A 27,421-nucleotide genomic window follows, 5' to 3' on the forward strand; every position below is an offset into this window, starting at 1 on the left:
GGTGTCTCCTGCCCCGGATTATGATCGGCTGATGAGCCCCTTAGTGGCTCATGAGTTGGACTGTTCTGGCATTGGGATTATGGCCTGTGGAGCAGCACATGGAGTCCTTGGGAATTGGGACATCGGAACGGCTGCGACTGAATTCTTAGCGAGAAGTTATCTTGAAAAGCATGCCAGTTGTCCTCGAATGGTGCTGGAGGCTCCGGTGATCGAGGAGCATGTATGTTCCTTCTCCGTGCTGAACTGGATGGCAGATCATTTTGCAGAACGTTCCAATGATTTCCTCTTGGAAGCTGTTGCAACTTATTGTGCTTATACATTGATGGATTGACTATTTTGCACCTTCATTTCGTCATACGTCTTCAATGATGTTTTTTTATCCTTTCAATGGTTTTTTCAATCCTTTTTAAAAAGAAATCTTTGTTTTTTCTCTTTGAACTTTTTTACTTACCTTATATGGACTTACAGTTCATGCCCTTGGTTCCGTTCTATCAAACTTGAACTCTGCGTTCTTGCAAGTGCGCCCCTAGTGGTTAGTGGTCCGATCAAGGGGGGGTGTAGTGTAGATTGCTATCTATATATGTACAATGCTAAGTTAGCACAACCGCGTTAGATGTTAGAAAGCCATCTTGCCGCTTTTAGCTGCTTTTGCACACGACACTGTAGTCACATGTTATTAAATTGAGAAATGCTTGCTCGACTTTGCTTCACATGAGAACTGTCTGTTGTTCACATCCCAAACAGTGAGCAGCGACCTTGGTCTGTACACCGTGTAAAGAAACAGTCTGGGTCGCTAGACGGTGCATGTTGTTGGGTTCAGGTTGATAGGCCCACTATTTAGCCATAACACGCACGCAGCTGCAAATACCTGAAAGTCGGGTGCTTTTAATATTGCAGTGTTACATGTTTTCATTACATTCGGAAGAAGAGCTTTCCCAGGAGCAGAGCCTAGCTGATCCTGTGATGTGATCTCACTGAGCTGATCTTTACGGTATGGGGTTCCCCAGTCAAGCCTAGAGACCTTCTATTAGTCTAATAATAATAATATTAGTTTGTTAGTGAAAGGAAGGTGGCTGATATCCACTGTCATTTTAGCATGATTACTCCTTTCATTTTATATGGTATTGTAACTATGCTGATGGTTTTGATATTAACCATTTGTCTGCTTATGTTAGCCAAAGTACTGCATCTTAGGACACAAGGTTTATAAAAAAAACTCTTTAAACTTGACCGTGTCTCTGTTTATTCTGTTGTGGACTGATATGAGAACAGGTATTTCTGATTCCCACCATTCCTGAGAATACCCTAAGTCGCTTGTTCTGGGTTGTCTATACATTGGGACCGCCGAGATAATACTCGGAAAACGAATGGGACACTGATGCTGGTCGGATAAGGGGTTCTGGGTTCTTTTTTTTTAATTTTTTTTTATTTATATTTAAAAGAAATTTTCATACCAGATATAACAATATAGCACAGCATAGAGTTCGACAATTAACAATCAATGAAAATGTACAATTCAATAATTATAAACAATATATACCTTCAATACAGCCATTATCACAATTTCATTTTTAAGAATAACATCCAAGCAATCAAATCGTATTCAGCCACCATATTTACATCACACGTTCTTTCCATCTCCGTAATGGATCCCAAATTCTCAGACCTAGTTGCTTCCCCCTTCGACCTTTCCGTTCGTAAATCCCTTTTTCTAAATTATAGGCAAACAACAAGTTGGCCAACCATTGATTCATGGTGGGAGCAACTTTGTCACGCCAGGCTCTTGCTATTAACAACCGAAAAACTGCCATAGCAATAAAGACAAACTCTTGACAAGTAGCCTGACCATCTGTTACTATTCCCAAAAGAACCACCGTAGGTGTAATCTTAATTTGAAAACCTAAATGCCTCGCTAGAAATCCCTCTACCTCCCTAATCAGAGTAGCCAATTGAGAACAAGTGGCAAAGATGTGGATTATATCCGCCTGTGCGTGGTTACACCGTGGACAATCTGTCCCTAAGGTGCCACCCCATTGCGCAATTCTAGCTGGTGTATAATAAAGAAAATAAATAGTTTTATAGTGCTGTGATTGTAATGGTGCTGAACATAAAACCGTATGGCCAAGAGCCAGTGATTCCTGAAACCAAGCCGCATCAATACCTAACTTCGTGGCCCACTTAGTAGCATATTTAACAAGATCATCTTTCTTAGTAGTAAGAAGGCAAGCATAAAAACTACGTATATTGCAATCTCCCCCTTTCTCAATCATATCCAATATTACATTGTTTTTAAACCCTGTCATCCCTCCGCGCTTGGTAATCAGAAAGCTTCTGACCTGTAGATATTTGAAAAAAGTCCTTGTATCAATGTGAAATTTGGTAACTAAATCCGCAAATTGCACAATACCGTCCAGTCCAACAATATCCCCGATCCTCCTGATCCCATTGTGTTCCCAGGATGCAAATATTGAGTCTGCAAATATATCTCCTGGCCAGGATCTATTCTTAAACAAGCGGGTATATCTGTTGTATCTACCCAATCCAGATTTTTTCAAAAAAGCTGTCCAGATGTTAACAGCAGCAATGACTGTCTTAAACCTTGTCCTTTTAAAGTATGCAAAGTCCGTACAATTTAAGAAACAGTTCTCCGCCTCCGCCCCCAGGACTATAGAATAAACTTCGGTTGACATTTTGGAGATTCTAGGATGCTCCCCTCCACCAATTAATCCCTGCATATATTGCAGTGCGGTAGCCAGATAGTATAGCCTAAAGTTGGGAGCGCCCCACCCACCTCTAGCCCTTGGAAGAGTCATGAATCTGTACGCTCTCCTAGTCTTTCCGTGAGCCCAAATAAATCTATTTAGTACCAATTCCAAGGTCTGAAACCATTTTGCACCAAAAAATAGAGGTATTGCGCGAAACAGGTATAAAAATTTGGGCAATACAATCATTTTGATAACGTTTGTACGTCCTAATAGGGAAAGGTGCAGATTATTCATCCTATCGAGATCTAATTTTAGTCTCGCCATTAAAGGAGTTATATTCTGCTCAACCACCTTCTCTAAATCTGCCGAAATTTCTATACCTAAATAGACTGCCGAGCTACTTACCCTGTAATCATTACATATGACATATGAATTTTTAACTATTTGTGTTTTCGTTTTATTAAGGCTATACCCTGACACCTGGCCAAAATCCCGCGCTTCTAATTCTACTGCGCACATAGCAAGAGTAGGATTAGCTGTAATGATTGCAACGTCGTCCGCATATGCCTGCACCTTGAAATGCAAATTATTGACTATTACCGGTGGGATATTAACGTTGGCAACAAGCCTACGCAGAAGAGGGTCCATATACAACGCAAATAAGAGAGGGAAAGACGGACACCCTTGCCTGGTCCCCCTTTCTATTTGAACTATGGATGAGTGGCCACTGTTAACTCTAATTCTGGCATAGGGTTTATTATATAATGTCTGGATGGCTCTAATGTAATCCTCGCCAAACCCAAACCACCTCAAGACAGACCATAAGAAATCCCAAGAGACCCTATCAAATGCCTTTTCGGCGTCCAAAAACAACACTGCCATAGGGTCTCTTGGGATCTCCACGGCATCAAATAGCGTAAGCACCTGCCTAATATGTTGAGTGGTACCCTTTCCTGAAATGAAGCCGTGCTGTATAGGGCTAACAAGGGACTCGATTATAGTCGCCAATCTCTTTGCCAACACTTTCGAATAAATTTTAACGTCTGAATTCATTAGAGTGATGGGTCTATAAGATGAAGCTGCCAAAGGATTTTTGCCTTTTTTCAAAATGACTATAATATCTGCTCCTCCCCAAGACTTAGGGATAGAGGCCCCCTCCTGCGCCTGAAGCATAGTAAATAGAAGTATATCGCCTAATATGTCCTTGAATACTCTATAAAATTCAACTGGGATTAAATCCGGACCCGTGGCTTTACCAGGTGGAAGATCTATGAGGGCACCCAAAATTTCTTCCAAATTGAATGGGGCTTCTAGCTGCTCCTTATCTACCTCAGACAGTAATGTTGGCTGAATATTATCGAGATAGTGTAAGACCTGACCCAGATCTAAAACCTTATCTGATCTATATAAATCTACGTAGAACTGCCTAAACACTTCTCTTACCCCGTCTGAATCCGTAATCATATTACCCTGAGCATCTGTCATCTTCTTGATCTCCGCCGCTGAGGCTTTTTGTCTTGAGCGGATAGCCAAAAGGTGCCCCACTCTTTCACTCATCTCGTAAGCATTCTCTCTATTTAATAAGTATCTAGCAGCTGCCTTAGTAGCAATATTTTCAGAGACCCTTGCCTTTAAACAGATTAATTTTACACTCAGCTGCTCAACAGATCTTTGGGCCTGTATTGCTAAATACAGTTCTTCTTCCGCTTTAGTTATTTCCGTTGTTAATTCATTAAACATTGCCCTCTCCTTTTTCTGTTTATGCAGTGAATAGCTCATCGTCTCTCCCCGTATGCCCGCCTTAAAAGTGTCCCATTCAATCCCAGAATCCACCGACCCTCTATTAATTTCCCAGAAGTTCTTAATCCAGGAATTCATATGAAGAATATAGGCTTCCTCCCTTAAAAGAGCCCTTTCGAAAGTCCAAGCGGAGAACTTCCCCTGCTGACAGCCCATTTTAATAGTTAGGATCAGAGGGTTATGATCGGATATGATCCGAGGGTGTCTCTCTATTTGTGACCTATTCAGCAAAGAATTGGATATAAAAAAATAATCTAATCTTACCAAAACCCTATGGGGAGCAGAAAAAAAAGTACTGCCATCTAAAAAGGGGTGAGTAGCGGCCCACATGTCAATCAGTGAATTGTGTACTAAGAGATCCTCTAAGGCCCTAAAAGATCTTTTCTTTCTGCCAGTGTATCCCGTAGCCCCGACCTGAGTGTGAATATTAAAGTCCCCACAACAAATAATCGGAACAGGCCACAAAGCCAACTCTGTATCCAAGAACTGGAGCATTTCAGGGTCATCTTCGGTGGAGCCATAAACTGAAGCCAACGTGAACCTCTCCCCTTTAAATATAACTTCTAATAATACCCACCTACCCCACTGATCTTCTTTTTTCCTGACTAATATTGTATCTCTGTTTCTGCCTAGAACCGCTACTCCCCTCGTTTTAGTCCCCTGTTTAGTATTAGCCAGTAGGGAGAACCCCAATTGTTCCAGAAGAAACCCCCTAGTCCCCTCTATATGTGTCTCCTGGAGACATACTAGATCCAATTTCATAGCTTTCAATAAAGACGACACTCGCATTCTTTTTTGGGCATCATTGAGGCCACAAATATTAATTGAGGCTATTTTACACGACATTAGCGTTATCCATGACTAACTTTTATCAAAACAATTAGAAAAAAAAAAAAAATTAGACCAGAGATATAACATCCTATGCTGTGCTCCAAAAAGCTGTATTTTACCTGCCCCCCCCTCCCCCTGAACCCCTACCCGCACCCCCGAACCTGTGCCCCCCCTCCCCCCCCCCTACAGGCAAATAGGTCAAACATGACCTATGTGTGATCGCTTAGGAGTGCAGTTGTCGCCTCCTCCTCCCAATATGAGAAACCATATGTTTCCCAACCAATCCGTCTTGCTCACTTCCTTTAGTGATCCCCCGTGACTTTATACCCCAGCACCTCCACCATATACTCTTTAGCTTTTATTTCTGAAAAGAACATTTTAAACTGGCCTTTGGTGATTATTTTAAGTTTGGCTGGATACAGCAGGAAAGCTTGTGAGCCCAGGGCTTGTATAGGTGCTATCAATTGCCTCAGCCTCCACCTTCTTTCGACTGTGACATGACAGAAATCAGGCCTTGCGAAGAAAGTGATCCCGTTAAAGGTACGCTTAGAGTCCGGTTTAGCTTTATCCAGTATCTGTTGCCTTAGAAGAAAGTTTCCCACAAATAACAAGATAGCTCTAGGTCTCGTGTCTTGCCCTGAGTTACGCCTAGGAGCCAGAGGAAATCGATGCGCTCTCTGGATTTCTGTATCCCACTGCCATGCTGACAGCTCTGGGAATGCGCCCTTAAGTAGATTAACAACAAACATCCTTACATCCTGGCCTTCAATCCCCTCTTCAACCCCCAAAAGTCTTATATTGTTACGGCGCTGCCTATTTTCATAGTCCTCCAGCTTCCACTGCATGTCTTCAGATATCTTGCTTTGCTCCTCCTTCATTTTCCGTAGACTGCTTAGCTCGTCTTCAAGCCTCCCCGTTCTTTCTTCGACCTGGGTAATTCTCTCAGAGGCCTCCTCGTACAACTTATTCATTTTCCTTAATGAGTTATGGATTTTGTTGAGCCCCTGCCTTGATCTCCGAGCTTCAGCCCTTGCCTCGTTCTGCATACTCTTCAGAGTACTGAATAATAGATCCATTGAGGCTTCTTGCGTTTTAGATTGAGGTATTCCCTCCCCACCAGAAGCCATATTATTCACCTCCTGATATGGCTGTGACGTAGCTGAATAATCCCATGAAAGTCTCTTCATTGGATTAGGAGGGCTTTCTAGAGAGTTTGGCTTCCTACGGGATCTACGTTTCTTTAAAGTGCATTTTGGAGGGACCGAGCTAGCATCTGAGGCAGAAGACTCCCCAAAGCTATCGTCGCTGTGAGTTACAGACTCTGACTCCTCATTAAGTGAAAAAAAATAGTCAGGTGAAGCACACCCGCTGGCCGGGTCCAATAGTGAACCTAATGAGGTACCCCCTTCCAAGGAGATCTCTGACTCCGTGCCTGCCTCCTGGCTATTAGCCCCCAGCTCGCCGAGACTGTCTCCGTGCGCCTCATCATTCTCCCGAGGCTGTCCCCCTTTGGCGTTATCCCTTGCAAGCGGCCCACCTGAGCCCGTACAAACAGACTCTGAACCTTGAGGCTGCCTCACCTTGAGCATGTCCTCTGCTGCTGACATTGGCACTTCTGGGCCCGAGTTGGAAGTTTCCAATCGCTCCGACTCCGCCGGAACACCCTCGGCTAGGTTCCACACATCCGAAGGCGTCTGCTCCAATGCCGGTGCTTGGTCTGGTTGCATAGCAACCCCCGTTTCGCGGGAGTCCTGCGCCTCGGCACTGTTCACGCTGTTCCCTTTGGGTTGCTTACCGGCATTTCGCTTTTCCAAGTGGCCTGTACTCATCACAGGGAAGCTCTCGACCACAGAAGGCTGCCGCAGTTGTATTTCTTTTCCTCCTGCATTGTTGGACCGCAGATTTCTTGCCTCTCGCGAGCCGCACAGGAGAGACGTCCCGAGGAGGTTTGCTTGGAGCCCGTCGGTGCCTTGGATCACACCAGCTTTCTTCCCAGTACCTTTTTTTGAGGTAAGTGTGCTGCTGGGACGCGAAGCTGTACTCTTTGGCTCCTGTTTGTCCCGATCCGGCCGTTCTTTCGTATTGCTCTCTTTGGCTGCCTCGCTCCCTTTGACGATGCGTGGAGGCATATTGTACCGTCCCAAGGTAAAAGCTGCCGCTTCCAAGGATCTAGCTAGCAAGAAACGAATTATCCTTAACGGAAGCTCGGCAAACCTTTTGGTGAGAGACCGAGTGAATTCACAGCCAGTTCCTTTTAGACAATAGTCGGTTTTCATCCCCGCGGGTTACGGGGTATCACCACATCTTCTAGTATAATCAGGTATGGTCAGGAGGAGGAGAGGAGTGCGACTGGTCACTACACACCACCAGCGGCCATCTTGCCCCGTCACGAATGGGACACTGATGCTGGTCGGATAAGGGGTTCTGGGTTCTGAGGTGAGTTTTTGGTACACCACAATTCACTGAGGTCCTGGTTTCCTGTGCATAGTTCTGTGCATAAGCAGAATCCCTGCAACAATATAACATACATATGGTTCTGAATTGCTGCAGTTTTAAACTAATAGTGTACTGCCTCATCTAGAGTACTTAGTGCCTCTATAATATCTGAGGAGGTAATATTCTTTGATAGTAATTCACTCCATTTAGATGGTAGCTTTGTGATGTTGTGGGTTCTATATTGGCAGAGTATCTGATAGACATTGCTAATAGTCAGCTTCTGGGAAGCAGAGTGTAAGCAAGTCATCATATCAGATTTCTCAAGTACCTTTATGCCCTTCTGCCCCCAAAAGAAATCTCTAACCTGTAGTTATTTATAGAACATCTGCTGGTAAAGGCCGAATAACATCTGTCGATCTTTAAATGCTCGAAATCCATCCGAGTCATATAGATGCCCAAGCTGACTAATCCCATAATTAGCCCATGATTTGCCTACACTATCATGAAATATGTCTGGAAGGGATGGAGCCAGAAGCTAGTATGAATAAGAGGGATGGAGCATTTGGATATTATTTTCCGCCATATATAAATTATATCTCTGACTGTCTTAAAACTTACTCTTTTGTAGTTAGGGTAATTTATTTTATACAAAAACATTCTACTGTCAGAGCCTAGCACAAAAGTGTAGCAGTAATCTTGACTACCTGTAGAGAGAAGACTTTGAAACCGTCCTGCAAAGAAGCCCAATAGGATAGTTTAAAATCAGGGAGCTGAAGCCCCCCTTGTTTGTAGGGAAATTTAATAATTTAATTGCCCGACGCAGTTCCCTTTTAACATGTTCCGTCTTCGAAGAGATCCGTACCCCCAAGTAAGTAGCTACTGAGAAAACCCCCCAAGATTGCCTTATTAGATTGATCATTAAGAAGAATCTGTGTCTTACTTATATTCAGCTTATAGCCAGAAAAATACTGAATTTGCTACCCTTAATTTGAATAATGTCTATTGCAGTTGCTGGCATAAGCCATTACTTTTATTTCGCCAAACCCTGATTGGACCGGGAGTATATGTGTATTTAGAAGCAGTGACCTTTAATATATAATGCAGAAAGTAATTGAGAAAGAGGGCACCCCTGCCTCGGAATGTCGGGAAAGAAGCAGACTGCGATTGTAAGTAAATCAATTTTGCACTTGGCTGGCTATAAAGGGCCATTTACAAAATTGACTTGTACTTTTGCAATTTTTTTCTTCCTGTTTATATCTCTTATGTAACTCATGTAATCCAAAGTCCTTATGTAACGCAACTGGTTCTTTTGTAAAGCGCTCTGACACCTTCGGGTAATGTTCGCACTATATAAAATCGCATTAAATAAATAAATAAATAAATAAAAAACTGTTGTCAGCCGCAGAGGCAGCCAAAGACGGAATCAGCATTAACCCAGCACCCCCCAGTTCAAGCCCCGCCCATAACCAGACAGAGCCTACCGGGCTATGAGAGCGGGAAAGGAAAGGATGAGCCCAGGAAACGTCCTGACGACGCGGGTCCCTTGCCCCTGGGAAACCCAGGTTTGTTAGCTGAGCGTGAAAGGGAACCCTCAATGGAGGTCCGGCTTGGTCCCCTTTTGCCCAGCTGCCATTTGCTCTCCTCACATGCGGGGAAGACCAAGCCAGGTCTCCCCGTGGATAACTGTGACTGCACCTCCCCCCGTCCTCGGGGGTGGGTGGGGGGGTGCATACCTGATCACAGCACTGGACGTCAGCCATGAGGGCGGGATGAGACCTCAACAGAGGCCCCCGATTCCTGGAGTTGGAAGAATCCCCGGGGATTACCGCATTCCCTGCAATAGAGACATGGATGCTTCTTTGCTCCACGCTGTGAATGAGGATTACCAGATAACAGATAATAGGAGTGCTGAGAAGCTGCACCCTATGCCTTTTGGTGATAGTACTTTTACTCACCACCTGTTGTATGTTTTTCAGCGCCTGCTCTGAAATGAGTTGTGTCATGTATGCCTCGCAGGCATCCCTTTAAACTGTACATTACATGTCCAGGGATGGTGTAAAAATGATGTTATGCCTACGGTCTTTGTAACGTGTGCAATCTATGAGTATTTTACCCTGGTGCACTACCTTTGTTGTTATGACAATTGGCCGATTGGCAAAGTGATTGAGTAATCTATGTGATGTCATGACAAGTGCCTAGTGGGACAGGGATTTATGATTGTGATCTAATGTGTTTTTATGAATAATACAAAGGATATTTACAAAGGATATTTTTATTTAACCTTGTGTGGAGTTTCTTTTTGTGGTGTGCCTAGTGTGTCACTGTTGTGTGAGTGTGGTATGCATATGCTTTACACATTGCCTCTGGGATCAGCCTAACTGCTCTGCCAAACTACCAAGGGGGTGAACAGTGGTTATCTTATGTGTGTAACTCCCCTTTCCCTGACTAGAATGGTGGGTTCTGCCTGGCTTAGGTGCATACCCTAGCCAATCAGAAACCCCATTTCTAACACAAGAGATTTTATGAGTGAGTTAAAATTGCCTCATAGATCCTAAAACTGATTTAACGAGTAAGGTTTTGGGCAACACTAAAAACAGTGAGATCTCTTTAGGATTCAATGGTCTTTAACATTAAAACGTCAACATGTTTTAGCCGTGTAACTACCCTTAGTGGTCAATCAGCTTTCTTCAGGACCAGGATTTTGCTATGTTAAATCCCTGCCTGGTATGGTTGAGCTTTCCAAACTATTTCAATGCATTCAGAACAATTTAAAGAAGCATGCATGCAAAAATACAGACCTTACTTAGGACACTTTCCATGATACGTTCATAACTGAAAAGGTAGAATACGTGTCATATTCATGAATTTATAAGATATTCCATATGGATGTCATTTCGCTAAGGCACAATATCCCTTTAGAGTGCGGTAGAGCATACCAACACGTGTGATTCCGCCTTCATGCATCAAGTCTAGTCCCTCGAAGTCTCAAATATATACAAATAGAAGGCACGGTAGACATGAAAAATTTAATTTAATTTAAACTTAAAAATGAATGTGTACAGCATGCACACACAGAGTGGTAATAGTGTACATACATGGCTTATCTTAAGGCATCATAGGGTTTTGCAGGAGGTATGGTCCCTCTAGTCAAACACTAGTAAGAGGACAACAAATAGTTTGCTTTGCAGTAAACCCTGTCAAATGGTCCCCACCAATCTTGTAGGGTCAAGAGTTTAAGGCACTTACTTTGTCAAGAGATCACGTTCGTGACGTGACCTGCATCTATCACTGCAACCCTGCATGTTAGCTTGCCACGCGCTCAATGGCGTTTAAAAGGGCTCGGCAGCTAAAGTCATGTGATAGGCTTTCATCTGTCAAGTGATCAGATGTGCTAATTCATCTGTGCGCCTGCCACCAATCCAATGCTTCTGGATTATTTACTTTAACAAAACTCTCACTCGTGATTGCAGTCCCGTCCTCTCTGATGCAGTCGTCACCAGATAGGGAAGGACTAAAATCATGAGCCTCCAGCCGCATCTCTAACTGCGCTCATCATTAATTTTTGTTTCTGGTGTATATTGAACACCATTATGTATGAGCGTGTCGTTAATATAAATAAACGAGACGCATTGAATTTCGGCCGGCAGGGCTTTGTGTGGAAAGGATTTTGCATCCGTCTTTGCAATATGCAGAGGACCCACTTAGGAACAGGAAGCTTGACCACAGCTTGATATATACTTTGACAATGATACAGAGGAGAATTTCAACGTAACCCTGATGAAGTCCCATTTTGGGGACAAAACGCGTTGGTGTTTGAGTATTACTGAATGATTCAACAAAAGAAAACTTTGGATGGAAACACAATTTCTTGGCTCCTACTTTATTGGATGTCTGAAAGACTGTATTTTACATGGTATAAGGTTCTCAAGAAAACGCTTCAAAATCAACTTCTAGAACAGTGTACAAAAAAATGTTTGGGACTCCTTGAGCACGCCCTTTTTGTACAGGATCTGCCTTACAAACTTGTATGGTCTCATATTGGGTTCTGGCAGACCAGTGTCTCTAGTTCTACCATACAGGATTTAGAGATATTGTCACTCCACAGGATTCAAGCTAAATGTTGCTATTGGAGTAAGACCAAAACGGATGTGTATATGGCTGGCATTTGTGTTGAGTAGCATGATGGGTATAAATTGATGGTCTGGAATGCCTCCCGAGCAATTGCCTCAGATTCCTCAGTGTCACATCCCGAGTGCAAGGGGTAATCCCTAGCATAGGTCCTGTGCTTACTGTGGCACGATACTGGCGCTATACCTCAACAATGTGGCCTATCTATTTTCTATACATGTGTTCCTGTGTACAGAGTAGCCAGCCTAGCAGCTTGGGTTGGACTGTTCCTATTGAAGCAGAACCATGGCTGACTTACATACGGCTAGTCTATCTCTAAGTGACATGGGTATGCTCAGACGTGGGTCCTCTGCTCACTGTGCCACTGGAACCAAGCTATACCCAGCTGATGAGCCCATAACTAGGGAAAAGCCGGTCCTGGGTTGCTTGTGTTCTGGTTCAGGGAGGACCTGGCTTGGCAATTTGGACTGGACTGTTACTGTGATGAGCAGGGTCAAGACTGATTTCCATATGGCTGGATCAAAACTGAGACGGCATGGTGTGCAAAGGAACGGTGGGTTGGACTGCTACCTCGAGCTACTGCCAGTGGTTAGACTAATTGCAGGTATGATTCCATCCCATTTTTTATGTTTCATGTACTGCCCTAAGTGGCATTGGTATTTACAGACGTGGGTCCTTTGCTCAATGTGTCACTGGAACAAAGCTGTACCCAGTTGATGAGCCCATAACTAGGGCAAAACTGGTCCTGGGTTCCCTGTGTTCTGGTTCAGCAAGCGCTTGGATTGGGAGCTCAGGCTGGATTGTTGTGGAGGAGCAGGGTCAAGACTGATTACCATATGGCTGGGCCCAAACTGAGGTGGCATGGTGATCAAAAGAATGATGGGTTGGAGTGCTACCCCGAGCTATTGCTGGTGGTTAGACTTATTGCAAGTACAATACCATAGCATTTTGTGTGTTTCATGTACCGCCCTAAGTGGCATGGCTATTCCAAGATGTGGGTCCCATGCTCACTGTGTCACTGGAACCAAGCTGTACCCAGCTGATGAGCCCATAACTAGGGCGAAACCGGTTCTGAGTTGCTTGTGTTCTGGTTCAGGGAGGACCTGGCTTGGCAGTTCAGACTGAACTGTTCCCATAAAGAGCAGGGTCAAGACTGATTTGAATATGGCTTGTTCCAAACTGAGGTGGCACAGTGAGCAAAAGAACGATGGTTTGGAGTGCTACCTCGAGCTAGTGACGGTGTTTAGACTTATTACAAGAAGATTCCCATCACCTTTTGTGTGTTTCATGTACCGCTCCAAGTGGCCTGGGTATGCCCAGACATGGGTCCCAGGCTCACTGTGTCACTGGAACCAAGATTTACCTAGCTGATGAGCCCATAACTAGGGTGAAACCAGTCCTGAATTGCTTGTGATCCGGTTTAGGGAGGACTTGGCAATTTGGGCTGGACTGTTCCCATTAGGAGCAGGGTGAAGACTGATTTGCATATGGCTTGGTCCAAACTGACATGGTGAGCAAAAGAATAATGGGTTGAAGTGCTACTCCGAGGCATTGCCAGTGGTTAGGATTATTGCAAGGAGCCTCCCATTACCTTTTGTGTGTTTCATGTCAGAGGGGATAACCAGCATTAGAACACTATCCTACAACAGTAAAATGTGAGATTCCATACAATAAAATAGCTGTCTACGTCCTTTATTACACAGTAATGGCAATCAACCTTTCGAGGTCTATTGGCTTTAACAAACACTATTTACAATAGGTCTACTGCATATAATAAACATATCTGATATACAGCATAGGACCTAAATTTTCCTAAATAACCAATACGAGCTATAGCTTTTACCACAGGTCACCATAACCAACTCAAGCCTACTTAATTCTGCATAAGCTTTTTTAGAATGCAAACCTACCAGGCATACAATCAGAAAATTAGAGGTATACACAAAATTGCAGTTGGCAAAACAATATTCAACCCTCTAAATAGGGTGAGCAAGGATTATCAAAATACAAATCTTCTATCTGCAGGGCTTGTGAGAGAAGGAAACAGAGAAGGAATCAAGTAGACTGTGAGAATGCAGGTGACAAAATATGGCCCAGATTCTGTAACAAATGATAGAACGCAGGGCAGCACCCAAAGACGACGCACTGCGTTGCGTGACAGTGAGGGAGAGAACGAGAGCGCCATATTCGCAGAGATATGGCACTCTACTCCCCTCTCCCTAGTGCCGGCACTGATTTCAACTGCTGTGTGCCAGTTGTACCTGAAACTACCTTAGGTCTTGTACAGGAAGGGTACGTTCATTTTTGGCGCTAAACCCTGTCTGCTAATATTAGTAGATAGGGTTTTGTGTCAAAAGGCATGGGTGGTTGCTTGGGAACACCAATGTACCACCCATGTAACACCCCCTTGACGCAAAGTAATGCAAAGCAGTGTTACACGTAGCTTTGTGTTGCTTTTGGGTACCTTACAATGCAAAACAGGTTTTGCACTAGAAAGTGAATCAGGAAAACAAATTGTACTGGTTAGCATCACTTTTGTGCTGCTAACACATCACAAAATGTTTGAGAATCTCCCCCTTTGTGTCTACAGGCTTTAACACAGTGCAATAACAATCCATAAATAGAGATATACTGGAATCAAATTTAAGATTTTACAATAAATTAGTCAACCCTACTGTCTTCTTTGTAGAAATTCGATAAGACTTATTGCCTCTGACATATCTTTTTCTAATGAACCAATCAAGGCTATTGCTTTTATCACTGGCTTGCCGCCATTACCAACTCAAGTCACCTGAATTACATATAATGTTACCTTTAAAGTAGCTAGTTGTATACAATCATAAAATCACAAATATATAGAAAAATTGCAGGTGGCAAAACAACATACAACCCTTCGTAAAACATCAAAGCAAAGATTCACAATATGCAAATCTTCTATTCCGAGGGTTTGTCACAGGGGCAAACAATACTGAAATCGTTACCTACTATGTTAATCTGTGAGATTCTGTGTAACAAAATTCCTATCTACAGCCAGATGTACTAGCAGAGTAATCGCGAAATGTGCATAGATTTTATGCAAATCTACTGACATTTTACACATTGACCTATGCACTCTAACGTTGGTTTGTACTATTGCCATTCAGAGTGGGTCTCAGTTTGACCTTCCTCATGAAGTTTAATGGGGTACTACGCTAATTGTGGATTCTCCAATTGGCACATCAAAAAACAAAGTTATTTATGGAATGCTTGAATTAATCTTAGCCATGGCGATCGCTCAGCTGCATCACAACCCATCATTTTTCACACCTCATGCCACCTCAGTTTGGATCCAGCCATATGCAAATCAGTCTTGACCCTGCTCCAACGGTAACAGTCAAGCTCGGACTGCTAGGTCAGGTTCTCCAAAACACAAGAAACTCCATACCCTTTTTGATCTTATTGGGGATCATCAGCCAGGTATAGCTTGGTTCCTCTGACCTGGCAGTTTGAACTGGAGCGTTCCCATTGGAGCAAGGTCAAGACTGATTTCCACGTGGCTGGGTCCAAACTGAGGTGACGTGGTGTGCAAGATAATGAGGGACTAGGATGGGGCCTGAATAATTAGCACTGGCTGAGATTAATTCAAGCTTTCCATCCATCTCTATCTTTATTCCGATTGGATGCCATCTTAAGCATGGTGGCTGCTGGGTCAGCAGGCCACTATGTCTGTGATCACATTTAATGAAAGTATTTTTTAATGCAGTGATTCTACTAAATTTGCACCCACTGATCTGGTTGATAGCAGAGTTGCTTATGAAACTGGTCAAGGGGTGGGGTTACAAGGATTCCTATTTCAAAGCATATTGGGGGTGAATGAGTTTCCAGAGTACCACAGTTATCACAGAAATCTTCTCCTGACTTCCAATCAAAAGTGTGAGAGGAATCCAGCAGCAAATGGGGTTTGCCACCCAAACTGTGAGTCCTTAAGAAGTGGGATCAGTGTTCTTAGACTCTGCCTACAGATTAGTGCTATACCCATTTTATAAACTCAGGGCCAATTTATATATTTAGAATTATGGGACTATTTTGAAACATCTGACAGCCCATCAGACTTAATACACATAGGCCCTTATTACGATGTCGTTCGGATACCAATCGACAGGACGTCAGTTGCTGTCTGACCGACATCTGGTGCCCCAGTCCGACCGCTGCATTATGATGCGTGGCGGTGGGAGGCAGCATGGGGAGGGACCGCCCAATGATTCTGATGGGCTCAATGAGCCCGTTCAGCCGTTGATAGGAAAGTAATAGCCTACAATGGGGCGATGCCTGCGCAGGCACCGCCGTGGGGTTTCCGATGTCCCTTTCTGACAGCCTTTCTATGGTGGTCCGACTGCCATAGAAAGGCTGTCAGGAAGGAACTTTGGGGGCCCCTATCAGGGCCCCCACGGCCTATGCTATGAGGTCTGGGGAAAACCTCTGGTGCCACCCCAAACATCCAGGCACCATTGGGTGCCTGGCACGCAGTGCAAGGATGTTTGTTTACATACCCTTTACCATTGCGGCTTGTGCTGCGGCCGTTGTCCACTGCCAACAAATGCCACAATAGTAAAGGGCATGTTTCCAACCTCCGTGCTGGTGGTCGCATCTTAATATGGCAGATGGGACCTCCGACTCCTTGTCAGGTAGTGCCATTACTGCAACGATGTCGGTTGGACACTCATCCGACCGGCATCGTAATTAGGGCTCAGTGTTTTGAAGAGTTCCAGCAAGCTAAGCTGGCCATAAGAGGCAGATGGAATACCCTCAGTAGGTTTAAGATGACGGGCTGCTTCAAGGAGCAGTTGATCAGAGGGAGATCATCGTAAATTCAGCCTGACAAACAGTGCTGCAGGAACATACATAATTGTGATAAGATGTCACTGGAATAAAAAAGGTTACAGGGACGTTATAGTTAGGGTCACATTTCACTTGTACAAAACCAGTGAAATTCAGCAGTTATAGCTACCTGAACTAACTATAACTTATACCCCCACAATGCACTGCTTATGACTTCACATATTACATTTTACTCATGACATGGCCAGTGACATCTCTGATGACATCTCAAATGACATCACCGATTACATCATCCAGTGGGTGTGAGTGTTTTCTAAAGGTTTATGAATTTTAAACACGGGGCGTGGCTTGGACGCCGAGGGAAGATGGCGGTTCTCCGATAGCTCCGCTCGGACGCGGTGCTATGTAGCTACGTGGAAGGCTTCCCAGCGAGCTGCGGACGCTGTCTTCATAAGAATTCATCAGCGGAGCATGTCGTGATTCGGAATTGCCCTTCAACGGCGATTTGTATCATTCCTATCACCCGGAGACGTGGCGGTTTGATTTCCTGAGGTAATACTGGGCGGCCGCCATTTTATGTCGCGGCGCCCATATCTCATTCCTGCAGTACCGCACACGCACCTCCAGGATTCAGTCATGCTTTAATGCTTTAATGCTTCATTTTTCTCCGAGAGGGAGTCTGTTTTATGTTCTGCAGTTGCCACTAATTCCTGGCCATGCTTGTTTTGTGCCGTTTTTCTCTCAGGGGAAGGTTTCATTATCTTTTTCTTCTTCAGAAGCCGTGATTAACCCCTATGTTCCTGTACTTACAGAGCTACAGGCTGGATGCGGAACGGCTTTATTTGTTCTAAGGTGATGCTGTAATGGCTATATGAGACTCTTCGTCAAATTATACAACGTATGAGAGAGTTCCGCATACTCTTTCCCGCCAAGAAGGTGTCAAGTCAAAGTGCCAAGATGTCTAGTGATTCCCATCCTCCAAGTAAACCGTCTTTTTCTGGTGCAAAGCCTAAAAGGCAGAAGAATGACCCGCCTTCACCTATTCTTTCGTCACAAAGCCCAGTACTAGATAATATACTAGAGGAAGTGCGTGGTCTTCAACCCTTTATGGTCGCCACAAATGAAAAGTTGCAGCAAATAGAGGACCGATGGATTGTCATGGAAGGTAGGGTGACTGAGTTAGAACAGCGCGTCAGTGACACTCAAGATGTTGCCACAAAAATACCGTTATTGGAACAAGAGATTCACAAGCTAAAGCTCCATACTGAGGACTTGGAAAATCGTAATCGAAGGAATAACCTCCGTCTTTTTGGTTTGCCAGAGAATATTGAGGGTCCCGATATGTTGCTTTTCCTCCGAAAATTCCTTCATGATCTCTTGGGCCTTCAGTCATCTTCACCCTTGAATATACAGAGAGCTCACCGCTTAGGTCGTCTTCAACCGAATTCTGCCAAACCACGTGGTATCATCATGCTTTTTCTGGTGTTCACAGAACTTATGACTGTACTCAAAGCAGCTAAGCTTAAACGTCACCTATCGTGGTCAGGCCACTATATCTTTATCTCGCAAGATGTCTCAAATGCGACCAACGCTCGACGCAAAGAATTCCTTGCATTACGTCCACAAATGAGACACTTGAACGTCCAATATGGCATACTTCATCCCTCCATCTGCAAGATCACGCACGATGGCCAGACAAGGTCCTTTGATGATCCGGGAAAACTGAAACTGTTCCTCAATAGCATCTCCTCTCGGAATATGGACACAAATCATTGAGTGCTTTTTCTCATTGCTTCTTCAATGTGATGTTCTCAAAAGCTTTTTTCTGGTTACCATAGATATTTCTTATATATAGTTCTTCGTACGCTCTACTGCTTATTGCATGTTTGTTAATCACGTCTCTTCTTCTTTGTTAATGGCTCTTTCTTGTTCAATTCTTTCTTCTTTTCTTCATATCGCCTATCCGTTGCTCTTTCCTTACAATTACCAGGTTTATTCCTGCTTCCAATCTTATCCATGTGGTTTGTACCGCTGTCTTCTCTCCGGTCTCATCACGCTCCAACCTCACTTTTTTATTGGTGTCTTTCAGGTCTGGACTCTCCTCCTTGACCTGTTTTTCTTCTCTACTTTTCTACACTTTCTACGTCTGCTTACCTTCTTTCCCTCCCCTGCTCTTTATCACACTTTCTTACTTCAGTCTTTTTTGGGTTGGTGCGTCACTCTTTTCCTCTTTCGAGTTTTCCATTGTTTCCTCTTTGTATTTTTTCCTTCATTTGTCCTCGGTTGTGGCGCTTTTAGACTTCTCTCTACTTATTTCATTGCCAAGGGCTTGCGGATTTTTCTTAGTAATGTGGTTTTATGTTTTGTTGTTTCTTTTTGTAACTTCTATGCGCATTTTGTTTTCCAGTGTCGTCTTGTCTTTGAAGTATTTCTACACCATGTGTATCTCATTCCCCTGACCCTCGCGTATGTGTAATTTTGTTACGTGGAACGTCCGTGGTCTTGGAAATCCTGTTAAAAGACAAAAGGTAATTTCTCATTTATCTAAACTCAACTCTCAAATTTCCTTTCTTCAAGAAACTCACTGTAATGATGCTGAGTCGCTGAAATTAAAAAGGCAGTGGGTAGGCCAAGTTGTTTTTTCTCCTGCAGTTAACAAAAAAGGGGGGGTTGCCATATTGTTTCATAAAACTTTATCTGTCCAAATAATATCTTCTCAAAATGATGATGCAGGTCGATGGGTAATGGCCAAGATTGTTTTACACAATAAAACGTTAGTCTTGTTAAATATTTATGGTCCTGTGAAACCGGATCCAAAATTCTGGAATGATATCAAAATTCTCCTCTCCACTGCTGACTGTCCTAATATTATTGTTGCTGGCGACTTTAATCAATGGTTGGATCCTTTTTCGGACCGCTTATCTAAGTACAAATTTCAACCGGATAAGACCCATAAATCCTTTCAATCGGCCATTACCTCTCGTCCAATGTATGATGTCTGGAGAACTTGTAATCCTGATTTATTGGAATATACGTTTTTTTCTAATGTACACCAAACCCGATCCAGAATTGATTATATCTTGGTTAGCAAACCCCTACTCCCGTCTATCCAAAAATCTGAAATTGGCTCTATTTTTATCTCTGATCATGCCCCTGTTTATGCTGTTTTTGACCTTTCACTTACCTCCACTAAATTTAATCGCTGGAAGTTTAACACTCACCTGTTATCGGATACAGTTTACCTTAAAGAAGCCACCTCCTTTATTAATGAATTTTTTACCTTTAACAACCCATCAGACACTTCCATTCCCAACAACTGGGATACTTTTAAGGCGGCTCTCCGTGCTTTTACTATTTCTTTTGTGTCCCGGAAAAAGAAGGCCAATGTGAAAAAGTATGAGGACCAATTACAACAGCTTAAAAAATGAGAGCATGATTATTTCTCCTCCAAAAATGCAGACGCACTAAAGAATTTAATTACAGCTAAAACCAACCTTAACAAGATTGCGACTGTTGATGCCTGCAATGTTTTACTTAGAATAAAGTCTAAATTTCACGGAGGACAAAATAAAGCAGGTAGAATGCTAGCGAATTACTTAAAAATTCGCTCTGAACGTAAGACCATTGGTCCGATCATGGATGAATCCACTAATAATCTGGTGTCCTCTGACGAAAAAATTGCAGCGGTATTTCATGACTATTATCAATCTCTTTACTCCGATGATACATTCCCCTCCTCTCATAACCTTGATAATTTCTTTTCTGGGCTCCCTGCGCCTCCGTCTCTGAATGCTGAGTTCTCCGCTTTAGAGGCGGATATTACTTTACAAGAGATACTTACTGCCCTACAAGCTTTGAAGAAGTCAAAAGCCCCTGGTCCGGATGGATTACCGGTGGAGTTTTATTGTACTTTCCAGTCTTTGTTTGCCCCAAAATTATTGCAGCTTTTTAATTCCTTCATTACTGACGCGAAAGCATCTGGCTCCTTTATGGATGCCTTGATTGTTATTATTCCTAAGCCTGATAAGGATCACTCTTTTTGTAAAAATTTTCGCCCAATCTCACTAATCAATTATGACTGCAAGATCTTCGCTAAGATTATTGCGTCACGGCTTGATACTATCATACCCCTACTGATCAAGACTGATCAGGTGGGTTTTGTCAAAGGCAGATTGGCTTCCGATAATGCTAGAATGTTTATGAACATCCTTTCCCATGGTAAAAATTATAAAGATCCTCTGGCTGCTTTGTCCCTGGATGCTGAAAAAGCATTCGATCGTATAAATTGGCAGTTTATGTTTCACACACTACAATGGTTTGGATTTGGCCCTAACTTTATTTCTTTTATTAAACTTTTATACTCATGTCCGAGGGCTAGTATTTTTGTTAATAACCAATTTTCTCAATTTTCCCCCTATCTAGAGGCACCAGACAAGGTTGTCCACTTTCCCCATATGCTTGGAACCCTTCCTTGAGCGTATTAGAACCAACCCCAAAATTAAAGGTTTTGCCTCTGCGTCTGTTGAAACTAAATTATCTGCCTACGCGGATGATATATTGGTATACATGTCCAATCCGAGTGAATCTCTTCCCCCTTTTTTAGAGGAAGTCCGCCTTTATTCTTACATTTCTGGGTACAAACTTAACCTATCTAAAACGGAGGTTCTCCCTTTAAATTCGATATGTTATCAATTTATGTTTGCTGATACTGCCTTTGCATGGTGTCCTTCTAAAATTAAATACCTTGGCATTTGGTTTGCCTCCAATATAGCGGATACTATTAAATTCACTTTTAACGCACTAATGAATAAATTGAAATCTCTTCTCCTCGTGTGGTCCCCCTTATTTTTATCATGGTGGGGTAGACTAGATACTATTAAAATGATGGTTACTCCTCATATCCTATATACGGTATCTATGCTCCCTGTCAAAATCCCTAATACATTTTTTTCCCAATTAAACTCTCTATGTATCAAATTTTTATGGAACAATAAACACTTCCGCATTGCTTTGAATAAACTTATTCGTCCCAAGAAAGAGGGGGGAGTGCGTTTTCCTAATTTTAAATTGTACCACTCTGCCTTCTTGATTAAACAATCTTTCTCATTGGCCTTCGATTTTGGGGATACGCCTATACCTCGATGGATTATTTTTGAGCGTTCGCTTTTAAAAGAGTTTCAGTTTCAGCATGTTACATTTATGTCCAACTGCACCTTTTTGTCTAAAAGCCCTGTATTAAAATACTCCCGTGAATTGTTGTGCAATACATTTCTTAAAGTCCTATCCCCTATCCAATGTTTTTTAACTTCTACCCTATGGTATAATAAATTTCTTAAATATAAAGGTAGATCATTTTACTACAAATACTGGAAGGAAAAGGAGATTTTTTTTGTGCATCAGTTTTTGAATGGGTTTTCTATTATCTCCTTCCAAGAACTACAAACACGATATCAGCTACCTGACTCCTTTTACAAGGAATATATTATCATTACTAATGCTATACAAACCCAGTTAGCTACTTACTCTCTCCCATCTGAACCACCTCCTTTAATACCCTCTTCACCATTATATTCTCTATTCCCGGCTCATAAACTTAAAGCTGCCACTGTCTATAAGTTATTGTTATCTAATGGTAATGTTCGTTCTAAATCCAATATTGAAAATGCATGGGAAATGGACCTATCCATCTCTCTTTCTGTTGATAGTTGGGACACACTATGGTCGAAATTATTTAAAGTTTCGGCTGCAGCCAGGATAACCCAATCTTTGTTTTTTTTGTATCATAGAGCCATTGTTACTCCTGTTGCCATTTGTACGTTTTCCCCTACATCCTCTCCTCTTTGCTGGTCCTGCTCTAGCGAAACTGGTACATTAGTTCATCAGCTATATGAATGTGCATCTGTTCTATCTTTTTGGAATTCAATTTGGAATGTATGCATGTTAGTTTTCAACTTTAATGCTACCTTAACTTTTGTTAATGTCTTTTTAGGTTCTTTAGCTCCTGATATGGAAACTACTTTACCTAGCTCTAGGTTATTTGATCTTTTTATTGCATTAGCATTTAAAGTGATCCTGTCTGCCTGGAAAGACAATTCTAAATTGTCGTCAATTACTTGGTGGAATTTTATTTGTGACGAACATAGGATTGCTTCCGTTTCCTCCTCTTCTGTTTCTCAAAAAATCAAAATTGATCTTCTTTGGCTCCCTTTTACTACTTATCTTTCCTCGCACCCTCCCATGTGATAATTCATTTTCTTTTCTCTCTGGTTTTCTCTTCTCTCTTTCTCTCTCTTTTCTTCTGTCTTTCCTCTTTTCCTCTCCCCTTTTCCCTCCTATCCTGTTTACCAGTGCCCTTTCCTTAATTACCCTATTATTGATCCTTTTTTGTCTGCCCAGTTATTGTAAACCAATTTCGTTTATATATTATTTCTGTATGGCATTATATTGGAATATTCGTTTATTGTATCATTTGTTTTTTTCTCTCTCTGAAAATTCAATAAAAACTTCTTAAACAAAAAAAAAAAAATGAATTTTAAACACATATTCCAGGGTACTAAAAAAGTTAAAATAGTATACTTTCTGTACTGCTAATGAGTGATTCTATTTCTAACATATATTATGTGAGTGGCTATGTGACTGTGTGTATCTGTGTGTGAGTGGGTGTCTGAGTGGCTTTATGGGTGAATATGTAGGTATGTGAGTAGCTGTGTGGGTGCATGGTTGTGTGAGTGACTATATTGGTAAGGGAGCGGGTGTGTCAGTGGCTATTTGGGTGAGTGACTGATTGTATGTGGGGGTGAGTGGGTGTGTAAGTCACTGTATTGGTGAATGAGTGGGTTTGAATGTCTATATGAGTGAGTGACTGGCTGTGTGAGGGGCTGTTTGAGTGGCTGTTTGGTGAAGTGAGCTGGTGTATGAGTGTCTGCATTGCAGAGCAAGTGTCTATTGGAATGGACGTATGAGTGAGTGAGTGGCTCTATGGAAGAGTGAGTGGTTGTGTGAGTACTTGTGTGTGTCTGTGAATGGGTATGTGAGTGGTTGTGTGGGAGCGTGAATGGGTGTATGAGAGGTTGTATTGGGTTGTGAGTGGGTGTGTGAGTGCTTCTGTGGATCATGTCATCAGTGATGTCATTTGATGGCACCCTGTGACATAGCAGGAGCCGACCCAGAAGAGGGTGCGGATTGGGGGGTGCAGCCCTCCTATTTGCTTGGGCCGCCCCAGGGAGGTGGTGGTCTCCTGGACCGAGAACGGCCCAGGAGGGAGGCCATGCGTCCCCCTCCTTCTTATTAAAAAAGAAAGTACTGGGCAAGGGGAGGTCTGCACGGACCACCGCACCGTATTATCATAATCCCCAGGGAGGTGGTAGTCGCTGGGGCCCAAGGGGTCTGCTAAATCCCCCACACAATTTTTATAATTAAAGCTCGAGGAAGGTGGTGGTCCACGGTGCCTGGGGTGTTCGCGCAGCCCCCTGTAACAATAGATAAATAAGCTCCGGGAAGGTGGTGAACTCTGAGGTATAAAAGTGCCCTAGAAATGGGGTCCAGTGTACCCCCTCCTTTATTTTACAATATGTGTGCATGCCCCTGAAACCTGGCCCACCTGGGGGATTTAATATAAACAAGTGTGGGAGACTGGCCTTTTTTTTTTTTCATTTGTACTGCAAATTAGTTGCAAATTCACTGCAATATTTTTTTCTAAAGTGCTTTTTTGCCCAGGCAGGGTCCCTCTGGGAACCCAGGACCAGAGCTAAGGAGTCAGGGTATTCCTATCCTGCCCCATTTTTTCATGTTTTTTGTGGGACAAAATGGCTGCTAACACTTCCTGATTGAAGTGTTGGAAGCCAATCGGAGGTTTTGGCGCATCTCTGCATGAGCTTGTTATTATTTGCGAAGACTTCGCAATTGTAGATATACAAATTTGTAGATATACAAATTTGGATTTCCTTTACTATCCCACAAACTACTGAACAGATTTAAACCAAATAACTGAAAGTGTGATCTGTGAACCAAAAGCTAGCTTTCTGCCAAATGTGATGTTCTTCTGTGCAGACTGCAGCTGTGTCTAAAGAGTCTATGGAAATTATCATGGGAAACTCTTTTTTTTCCACCCCCCTTTTTCTCGGCCCCTGTTTGATGGATCACCCCGAAACTTTCCATGCACAAGAAGAATTCACTATGACACTTTTTTGGAAGATTTTGTGAAGATTCATCAAACGATAGCAAAGATATTGGTAAGTCACTAACCCCTTTTTCTATAGAAACATGGTTCTAAATAAAACTATCTAATAGTAATATGCATGTATCTCATGGATACGGTGCATTCCTGCCCTTTTCTTTTGATGCAGAGCAATGCAGCAGAGTGACTTGTGGTGATGCCCTGCTTCAAAAACTTGTAAATGAGGCCCAGAGTGTGCCTTTTCTTGTTTTTTTTGCTGTGCCAAAATATTCCTTGTGTCTTAATGCTCCCTTGCTGTGCAAAATGTTCTTTGTGCCAAAATGATCTTCTATTGTCACTAATGCTCTTGTGTGTAAATGCTCCTCCATGGAATTCCACACTCATTTAGTGTTATAAATGTCCATATATTGTACTTGCATGTTAATCTTTTGAGGCCAACCACTTCTGTGCAGAATCCACATATTTTCAAATGTGCTTTATTTTTAGAACAACATGAGCCTCTGGTGCACTTTCAAGCTACCGTGATCTAGTTGCGCGATGTTTACTGCTCTGTTAGCAAACCATTGTATTTGGACATATCAGACATATCGATGCAACAGACTATCACATTTTACTGACAAGAAATCAAAACAGTATTAGAAACTAACAGACAACCCAAAAATAATGCTCCGCCCTAAAACAACAGTTCCTCTTAACTCAAGTTCTTGGGGTATATTTACAAGGGGCCGGTGCATCAATATTTTTGATGAAGCGGTGGTGCAGTGAATACTCCATATTTACAATGCGACACATTTAGCCCAATGCGTCAATTTTTGTAGGCCTGCATCGGAAAATACCTTCGCCTCAACTGGCTGTGCGACACACATGTTAAAATATGCAAGGTAGGCGTTCCCACGTAAATACTAATGTAAAACTGACACAGTGATAATTACGAGTTTTTGAAAAAGTGACGCATCATCAGCAAGGGGCACCCATACCATGAAATACGTCAAAATGTCTGCGCATTGACAACCCAGGCATTAGAAATGATGCATTGACTCTGGTAAATAAACAGAACACAAACAAAGCACTTTGGAAAGCTCAAGCGTGCCATGTAGATGCTATTTCTTCACATTGAATTAGCGAGGAGATCACCCCACCCCACCCCCAACACCCATGTCAATACCTCCACAACCATGTAGGCATCACAGGAGAAGGGTGCGTGTCAACCGCCAGAGAATTACTCTCATTGTCCTCAGGGAGAATGAGGTTATCACCTATTATCGACTCAAGAGGGAGTCCCTCATGTGCCTGCTGAACCAGATTGCAGCAAGGCTGGAGCCAACAGCTGACAGGTCCATCAACATTCCTCTGCAGGTCAAGATAATGGCAGTCCTCCACATGCTGGTATCTGGTTCATTCCAGACCACAACAGCCAGAGTGGCTGGAATATCACAGCCATCTTTCTCAGCATTCCCACCCACTGTCCTGGATGCAATTATCAACCTCCCACCCCAGCACCTCACAACACACAGCAACAACAGTTGGACACTAAGCAAGGCTTTTATGCCATTGCTGGGTTTCTACATGTTGTGGGGGCTATGGACTGCACACATTTTCAACTGGTTCCCCTTGCTGCAACTTCACATCTGTACAAGAACAGATAGCACACATTCTCAATCAATGTGCAGACCATTGTGGACCAACCGGGGATCTTCACAAATGTGCTGGTAAGATACCCCGGGAGTGCACATGATGCGTACATCTTCAGGCACTCCATCATAAATGACCGGTTCCGGAATGGGCAATATGGGAATGGCCTTCTTGTTGGTGAGCAAAACTGAAGTACATTACCGATCAACTAACAGTAACAAATGTATGATACACTAGCCTTCTCTGTGTCTGGTCACAAACATAGGGACATAGGTCTGACAGGTGTGTTTCATAAACGCACCCTGCATCACGGTACATGTGTAATGCAAACCCACAAGTCACACAGGTTAAGACGTGCAAAGCTTTTGAATTACGTAAAGGTAGAGAGTAATGTAACACAGTCCAAAATGCAGTGTAGAATCACTGTGTGAAAGGGAGGGCTTACATGACTGTTCTGGGGGTGTCTCCATGCAACTCCCATGGTTTGTGAGGCACATCTTGTGTCCCACACCATATTTACTTTGGAAAATTACAAATCAATTGGGTCCCTTAGGTGATGTGTATCAAGGAAACTGACCTGAAGTGAGCCAAGCCACTAACATTTCCTATACATGCTGTGGCCAGTGGCAAACATACATAGACAATCATGGCTCTGAGGGTACATCATGTGTAGCAAGGAGCCCCCCACTCCCACACAAAGACAAATCCACATAAAATGCAGGCACCCAAGTACTGTGGTGCAAGTGTGTATGCGTCTTTGGTAGGCAGTACATTGTTCCACATGTATGGGGAATTGGCGTAGGGAAGTGCAGCAAGTCACCAGCGATGTCAGCCAGGGACTGTTCCAATATTTGGAGTAAAGGGTAGGTGCCTTTTATTGCCTTAGAGGTGTCCT

At 43.0% G+C, this 27,421-nt stretch overlaps 1 long non-coding RNA gene across 1 annotated transcript in view; it reads left to right on the plus strand.

Moving 5' to 3' along the window:
• Positions 1–27,421, plus strand: part of LOC146809625 (uncharacterized) — a 133,802-nt gene that overhangs the window by 19,733 nt on the left and 86,648 nt on the right. Inside the window, exons 2-3 of the long non-coding RNA XR_014965573.1 lie at positions 19,126–19,246; positions 24,886–24,949. This is a non-coding gene — a long non-coding RNA (uncharacterized LOC146809625). The remainder of the gene's footprint in view (positions 1–19,125; positions 19,247–24,885; positions 24,950–27,421) is intronic.

The sequence above is a fragment of the Triturus cristatus genome, chromosome 7 (assembly GCF_964204655.1).
Source record: "Triturus cristatus chromosome 7, aTriCri1.1, whole genome shotgun sequence".
Taxonomy (NCBI): Eukaryota; Metazoa; Chordata; class Amphibia; order Caudata; family Salamandridae; genus Triturus; species Triturus cristatus.